The sequence below is a fragment of the Otolemur garnettii genome, unplaced genomic scaffold, assembly GCF_000181295.1.
Source record: "Otolemur garnettii isolate 467f Iridium unplaced genomic scaffold, OtoGar3 scaffold00013, whole genome shotgun sequence".
NCBI classification, from domain to species: domain Eukaryota; kingdom Metazoa; phylum Chordata; class Mammalia; order Primates; family Galagidae; genus Otolemur; species Otolemur garnettii.
In genome coordinates this window covers 16225999-16234465 of record NW_003852408.1, presented here as the reverse complement: position 1 = coordinate 16234465, position 8467 = coordinate 16225999, and the positions used below count along the sequence as shown (strand labels likewise).

The 8467-nt window shown below is 49.9% G+C and overlaps 1 protein-coding gene across 1 annotated transcript in view; it reads right to left on the bottom strand.

Moving 5' to 3' along the window:
• The window catches only part of MREG (melanoregulin), a 63821-nt gene that overhangs the window by 40934 nt on the left and 14420 nt on the right, over window positions 1–8467 (bottom strand). The window lies entirely within an intron of this gene.

Below are 8467 nucleotides of genomic sequence, written 5' to 3'. Positions count from 1 at the left end.
TAAAAATAAAAATAAAAATACATCGTGTATATATATCAAAAAGGTCTGAATAATTAAACATATCACAATAGAACAATGAAAATAAACCAAAAACTATCACTTTATTTTTATTTATTTACTTACTTATTTTAGTCTCACTTTGTCACCCTTGGTAGTGTGCCATGGCGTCATAGCTCACAGCAACCTCAAATTCCTGGACTCAAACGATCCTCTTGCCTCAGCCTCCCAAGTAGATGGGACTACAGGTATCCACCACAATGCCCAGCTATGTCTAGAGACGAGGTATCACTCTGGCTCAGGCTGTTCTCGAACCTGTGAGCTCAGGCAATCCACCTGCCTCAGCCTCCCAAGTGCTAGGATTACAGGTGTGAGTCACCAGGCCTGGACCAAAACTATCACTTTAAAAACAGCAGGGAACAGAGAGGTACCAAGGCATCTCAGCAGAAGTAATTACTGCTGTTAAACATAAAACTCAGCATTGAGTTCCAGGGCAACTAAGACAAAGCAAGAAATCCGATGGGGAGAAGAATTCTTGCATGATCAGGCCAGGCATGACAGCTCAAGCCTAGAATTCTAGCAGTCTGGGAGGCCGAGGCAGGAGGATTGCTAGCAGTAGTTCCAGATTACCCTAAACAAGAAGGGACTCTGTCGCTACTAAAAATAGAAAAACTAGCTGGGTATTATGGCAGGCACCTGTAGTACCAGCTACACAGGAAGCTAAGGCAAGAGGATCTCTTGAGGCCAGAAGTTTGAGATTGCTGTGAGCTGTGATGCCATTGCACTCTGGCCTAGAGCAACAGAGTAAGACTGTCTCAAAAAAAATAAAAAGAATTCTTGAGCCCTGGACTTTGAGGTTGCTGTGAGCTGTGATGTCATAGCACTCTAGCCTGGAGCAACAGACTGAGACTGTCTCAAAAAAACAAAAGAAAAAGAATAAAAGAAGAATACAGCATAAAGAAATGGTCTTTTTACCAGCTCCAGAGTTCAAGGAAGCCACAGCAAACTTAGAGTACACTGATATATAATATTATCTATCAAATTCCTTACACCAAGAAAATTAAAGAATAATACATACACATCACATGCTTTCAGTGAACAGTGCAGGACACTGAGTATGAATTTCAGCAGTCCTGTTTCGTGCTTCTATTGTATGATTATTCCTTCATAGGCAGTACCTGTGTCCAGGCTCATGGAGGTCAGTGACAGAGAGTCACGTCGAGGACACGCCTGCACACAGTCCCAGACAACTTCCACGGGAAGAACAGGTAGGGCCACACTGGGGCTATTTACTTCTAATAATACGTATGACGCACTGACTAAACGTTAATCACAGGCTCAATAAAACTGTGAGCAAAACAGACAAGGCCCCTGTCCTTGGCCCTCACTAGAGTCTAGTATGGGAAACACATCAGTGAATGACCCCTGACTATCTAATAAAAGCTGAGATAAGCGCCCTGAAGAGGGAGCTGGGAAGCTAGGAGAGCATATACAAGCTGCTGATAGAAAATCCTAGTGGAGGCAGCTTGGGGAGGCGTTGTGACCAGGAGGTGCCTGAGCTTTAAATTAAAAGACAGGAACAGGACAGGTGCGGTGGTTCGTGCCTATAACCCTAGCCCTCTGGTAGGCCAAGGCAGGTAGATTGCCCCGAGCTCACAGGTTCAAGACCAGCCTGAGCAAGAGCAAGACCCTGTCTCTAAAAGTAGCCGGGCATTATGGCTGGTGCCTGTAGTCTCAGCTACTGGGAAGGCTGAGGCAAGAGGATCGCTTGAGCCTAAGAGTTTGAGGTTGCTGTGAGCTATGATGCTAAGGTACTCTACCGAGGGCAACAAAGTGAAACTGTCTTAAAAAAAAAAAAAAAGACAGGAACAGAGTTACAGGCAAAGGAAAGGGCACGTTCAGAGGCTGGAGCGGGAGGAAATGTGTGGTGTTGTTAGAAGAAAGGGGGGCATTGGCCAGAGAACGGAAGGGAAGCTGGGGCGGCGGCAGCTTGGGGCTAGATACCGGGCTTTGTGGGCCATGTTTTCTGACAGTCTTCTGTTGTGGTCTTTGTTCCTAAATGCATGGCAAGACTTGGAAGGGTTTTAAGCAGGACCATGATGTGACATAACAGTATTGCATCTTTAAAAGGCTTACATCTGGCTGACGTGAGGAGACCTTAGCCTTCTAGATGTTGCTATGAAGGGAACAAGGGTAGATCCGGGAGATTCACTCCAATGCAAGTGAGTTGAGGGGGTGAGAAATGACAATGTGATGAGAGTGGTGGCAGAAGAAAAGTGCACGGGGCAGGGCCAGGTAAGGTAGAAGATGTGGAGATGAACCCAGCAGGGAAGGGGAGGACCACATTCCCCTGGAGGGGAGAGACGCTACACTCAGAGGCAGAGTCAGGATGCCCCAGGGCCACAGGCTGGTGAACACACCTGCAGGTGTGGCAAGAGGGCACACAGGGAAAGGAAACAGAAAACAGGCAAGAGACACTTAGAGAGGCAGACTGCAGCTGGGAGGATATGAGTGACTGACAGTTGGGCCAATGGAAAGGTGACCATGTCAACAAACATCGGATCCTCAGAAGCTGGCACCAGGGAGATCTCACTACAGGAAGCAAAGTGCCAGTCACCAGGTTGGGGCTTGGCAGCTAGAACCCACCCAGCAAGGGACAGGCTCTGGTGCTAGTGATGGGCTACACAATCACAGTCTCAGGCTTGGGAAGACAACAAGGGTCCACCAGTAAAATTGGGGGTGAAAAGTGGGGAGAGGGTGTTGCCACCATGGCCAATAAGAGGCAGCAACCTGAATCCAGGCAGGGCTTAGAGACTTACTCCAAACAGTGCTCCTCGAATCCCTCTGGTTGTAGGAGTCAGGGACTGGGCAGAGTAACCGGCCCGCAGGGGAAAGGAGCAACTTACAGGGAAACAGACATGGCTCAGCCACAACACTGTCAGCACCCCACCGTGTTCACTGGGGCCAACTGATTGTCACCACACCAGCTGGGACACAGACAGCCCCACACCCAGGGTCTTCTTCAGCAAGATGAGCCAGTGAAGAGAGCAGACAAATGATGCCTGGGTGCTCTGCCCACGCTGACATTAGTGAGCATGTCACATCCATTCATTCATTCAACAAGCACAGAATGGATGCCTGCTGAATATGGGCCATGTGCTTTGGGGACGTGATAATAAACAGGACATCACTTCTGCCCTTAACGTGACTATGGTGCAATGAGATAAGAACAGTTTTTTTAGCGTACACACAAAATGTTGAAGGAGCAGAGAGAAAGAAGTGATATGAAGGATGTTCAGGAAAGGTTACATAGCCTGACCCGAGGACTGCGCGGATTTCACCAGGAAGAGAAGCCAGGGCAAAGGTCTTCCTGGAAGAGGGATCAGCTCGAGCAGGAGCCCACAGCTGGGGATTCCCAGTATTCCTGCCTGCTGACGGCACATGGTGCACAGAGCCAGGGAGAGGAGGACATGGAGAACAAAAGGTAATTTGGGGACAGACCAAGATAGTGCCAGAGTGCAGGCTTCACTCTGTGAATGTGACAAGTTATCAAAGGCATTCTGAGGCTGAGCCTTGTCAGGTCTGGGCTTTAGAGGAGCAACTCTGGATGAAGAAGGAAGAAGATGGTTTAGGACAGTGGTTCTCAACCTGTGGGTCGTGACCCACAGGAACTGTATTTAAGGGCCGCAGCATTAGGAAAGTTGAGAACCACTGGTTTAGGAGGGTTTTACAGTGAACAGGCGCACGGGGCAGATGTGGTTTTCATGGCACATTCCTTGAGGTCCTAGTGTCAGGGAGCTGCAGGGCCACACGGTGGGGCAAGCGTGGAGAAGAGGTGGCTCCTGTAGCTGGGGACAGAAAGAAGCCCACACAGGAACCACAAGCAGAGCAGCTGCTCCATTCCAACCTTTGTTAGGGCTACAGGAGGCTGCTTTGAAGCCTAGGAGAGGTGGGCTTCTATGCTAAACTAATAGACAGACGCTTACTGTTAAATGTCTCCAAACAGTGGCTGAGATGAAAGCGAGAGAACAGGGAAAGGACAGTGAGCTTGGAAGTGAGAGGACCTGATTCCACCAGCCCCTGGGGGGCAGCATGCAGGTGCCACACAGAGGCTCCAAGACCACCTATGAGGGGGAAGCCCCGAACTGGGACCCATCTCACAGAAGCCAAGGCTGCCCTTTAAGCCTGCAGGATGTTCAGAGAGAGGCCAGGGATCTAGACGTACAGCAATGGACACGCAGGTCCCAGCACCACAGAAGCACATCAGAGGATCAGAGGCACAGACAGAGACCCAGGAGGGAGGAAAGGCCTTAGGGAACCAGGAGAGTGGAGAAAACAGGTGAGTCATGGAGGAAATATCGGTGACATAAGAATATGAAACAGCAGGTGGACACCACAGGGGTGTCAGTAACATGAAGAGCACGGACCCCAATTTCTTTCTATGGTTGATAAGCCACTACTGCCTTCTATGTTCAGTGCCTAAACCAAGGGCGCCACGCTCCCTCCTGGGGCTAAACCTCCACCTGTGGCAGGAAGGGTGGGGCCGTAAGTGGATATATATGGGCAAGGTGCTTGGCTTCTCCTGGGCCAGCTGACTATACTCCCAGTGTGAGGTCCCTGATGGGGCGTCTCAGAGACGCCACATGTCATTCCACTGGCTACCCAAATGCCCTGCCTGGGACACACCACAGAGGAAGCAGCTCGGATAAGGACCATGAGTGGGGGTGCTTCCTGTGCAAACCAGGATGCCCAGGGCTTCTCCCCGGGGCAGCAGCCTCTTCCTGGTACCCCAACTGGGCATGGCCTCCACCAGGAGCTGCGACCATGGCGGCCAACATCGCAGATTCATCTGTGGGGCAATGAGACCCTAGTGCTTGCATCTTTCCCCACATGGGTTTCATTTTTATAAGTCTTTTATAACCTGACCAGGTTGATATGTTCCCTAGAGGAAAGATTGTATCCAGCATTTCTTCTCCTCAGAGATCACCACTCAAGGTCTGGCACGAACAGCTGCCTTAAAAGTCCTTTCTGAGCAGAACATACCACACCGTGATCCCAGTCTAATGAAGGGAATCTCAGGCATAACTCATGGTCACACTTTTAAAAATCTCTCTAAAGCAAGAAGTTTAGAAATGAGCCAGTATCTACCGGAATAATCAATAAAAGTGATATTTGACCATGAATAATCCCGCCACCTTTTGCTTTACGAAACCAAAATTCCTTTTCCTATTTTGAGAAAATCTTCCTAACTGCCTCCCTGGTCAGTCCCCCAACTTCTCACAACCTACCCCCTCTCTCTACCTCTTCTGTCTCTCCTCTCCTGGCTTTATCTCTGTCTCTCTCTCCTCTCTCCAGCTGTTTCTATCTCTTTCTCTCTCCCTCTGTCTCTCTCTCCCTGTCTCTCTCTATCTCTCCACTCCCTAGCTGCCTCCATATCTCTGTCTCTACTTCCTCTCCCTCCTTACACACTTAAACACACACACACACACACACACACAGCTCCAGCCACAGTAAAACACCAACCTCTTATCCTTAATCTACAAACTGGAGTAACGCTGTACAGGAAGGTCAGCCCGGCAGTTTACAATTGCTTGTGTCTGTGGACATGTAAGCCCCGTGAGTTCTCCCACATCTAGCCTGCCCTAATTAGGAGTGGTGATCCTCTGGTGTCCTTTGACTAGTCTCCACCTCTGCCCTGTCACTGACACTAGGACTACAGCAAAGCAGGGAAGAGAGCCAAGCGTCTGGCCTGGACAAGCTGCCTCCTAGCAGCCAGGTTCCTACAAGCTCTCGGCCCCTCTGCACAGCCTGACCTGCTCCTCCCTACCACCTCCCTCCTCCTGGGTCTTGCACCCAATGCCAGGATCGTCTTATTCAGCATGTACAAGACAGGCTTCTGCAGGGCACAGGAAAGGTGGGGTTCTACCATTAAAGTAAAACACTAAGAATTTTTTTCAAAGTACTGGTCGCAGTGAAAATGCGTGAGGGTCATGAGCTCAGCCTGCAGGATGGGCGGTACCTGTGATGGCCACCCCGCCCTGCAGACCTGGGTCCTGTACTGCCCCTCATCTCAACCTACTCCTTTCACTCCCGCCATGCCACCTGGCCAAGGCATCAGTTTGGGGTTGTTTTTTTCTTTTTTTTTTTTTTGAGACAGAGTGTCACTCTGTCACCCTCGGTAGAGTGCTATGAAGTCACAGCTCACAGCAACCTCCAACTCTTAAGCTCAAGAGATTCTCTTGCCTCACCCTCCCAAGTAGCTGGGACCACAGGCACTCACCACAATGCCAAGCTATTTTTTGATGCAGTTGCCACTGCTGTTTTTTAGCTGTCTGGGGCTGGGTTCGAACCCGCCACCCTTGACATATGGGGCCAGCACCCTACTCACTGAACCACAGCCATGGCCTGCCACGGCACCAGGTTTTAAACTTTGAACCCATCATGCAAAGAGACCAGAACAGAGAAAATCCTACAGGCAAACAGCCTGAGGAGAAGCAGCAACTTGAGAAGCTCAGTGTGTCCCAGACCACAAAGGGTACATAAAGGAAATGCAGTGCAAAGGCCCTGAGGTCTGGCTAGAGAAGCCCTGGAAGAAAGAATAGGAGAAAAGGCTACAAGGCCGAAGCTTAGCTTTCTCTCACTCCCCTGTACAGATTCCTAAAAGGTTCTAAAGAAATGGAGAGTGAGGCGGTGCCCTTAGCTCAGCGGGGAGGGCGCCAGCCACATACACCCAGGCTACAGTTGGAACCTGGCCCGGGCCAGCTAAAACAACAAGACAATTGCAACAATAACAAAAAACAATAGCCAGGTGTTGGCAGGCACCTGTAGTTCCAGCTACTTGGGAGGCTGAGGCAAGAGAATCACTTAAGCCCAAGAGTTTGAGGTTGCTGTGAGCTGTGATGCCATGGCACTCTACCCAGGGTGACAGCTTGAGACTCTATCTCAAAAGAAAAAAAAAAAAAGGAGAGCGGCTGTTTTGCCCCTGGGCACCATCTGCTGCTGATGAATATTTTATTAACTTCAGGCATTTGAGAGGTCACTCTGATGTTACCTGCTAAGCAGAAGCTGCTTTTACTTTCAAAGGATAGAGTGGAAAAGTCTCAGATTTCACCACAGGGGCACAAGAAACAATTGATCTGGAGTCTTTAATTTCAACATGATCTATGGCAAAAGGGAGACTCAACGTTGAGAAGTACTAGCCTCTCTGCCTGGGGACATGGTTGCAAAGTGCTAGTCAGCATTACAACAATTTACCAAGAGTTCCCGGGACTCCTCATACCCACAGGGCTGCCTGTGAGAGATTTCGGTAAGCCCCACGAAATGCTATGTATGCACATAGGCTGGCTGCTGACACCAGCAGCTCCTGTGACTTTACTGCTGTCCCATAGGCTGAGGATCGCTTACGATGGAAAACCTGAAAACAGCAAAAAGGGAAAATCTCCAGTCAACAGTAACCCAAGGTCTAGAAAAACAGACCTAGGGAGGCTTTCTGGTCCAGCCCCTGGACTACTCAAAGCCTCTTTGATTCCCACTAGGAACTGGCTAGTCTGTCACCCCGACTTTTAGGCCTACCCCTTCCCCCTTCCATCAAAACTTCCCTGGGAAAAAAACAGGTGAAACTAAGACCTTTTCCCTCTCCGGCCTTGCCTTCCCTCCCTCCTTCCTGCCCGCCTTCTGTCCTCCCTCCCTCCCTCCCTCCCTCACTTTCTTCCCTCCTCCTCTCCTCTTTCTTTCTCTTTCTTCCTTCTCTCTTTTTCTTTCTCTCTCCTCTCCCTCTCTCTTCTGTCTTTCCTTCCTTCTTTCATTCTTCTCTTTACTGCTTCCAAGACAGATGCTGTAGCTCTTTTCCCTTACTTAGTGGATCCAATTCTTTATCCCCAAGTTTCAGTGTTCCATCCATTCTGGAGCTTTGCTCAGCACATACCCCATAAACTCACAGCCCCCTCAACATCAGAGATACATCCTGCCTCAAGGTGAAGGACCAAGAGCGCGCCCCTCTCTCTGGCTCACATTCCTCTCTCTTGTGCTCCTCCCCATTCAGCTTCCCACCCTTGGGGCTGAGGCAGAAGAGCCCTGGGCGACCCTGCTCCACATATCTGTACCCTGCTCCATGGTCTGACAGGCACCCCTGAAGTGGGCAGGGTGAGCATGGTTTTCACCTTGTCCAACTGAGAAAATAATGAGCCTTGGTCTCTTCCCCGCTTACATTCACTGCTGGTCATTTCATCCAGTTTCGTGTCTTTAAATACCATCTACATGGGTGGCTCAGTGGGTAGGGCGCCAGCCCCATATACTGGGGGTGGTGGGTTCAAACCCAGCCCCAGCCAAACTGCAACAACAAAAAAATAGCCGGGCATTGTAGTGGGCGCCTGTAGTCCCAACTACTCAGGAGGCTGACGCAAGAGAATCACTTAAGCCCAGGAGTTGGAGGTTGCTGTGAGCTGTGTGATGCCACAGCACTCTACTGAAG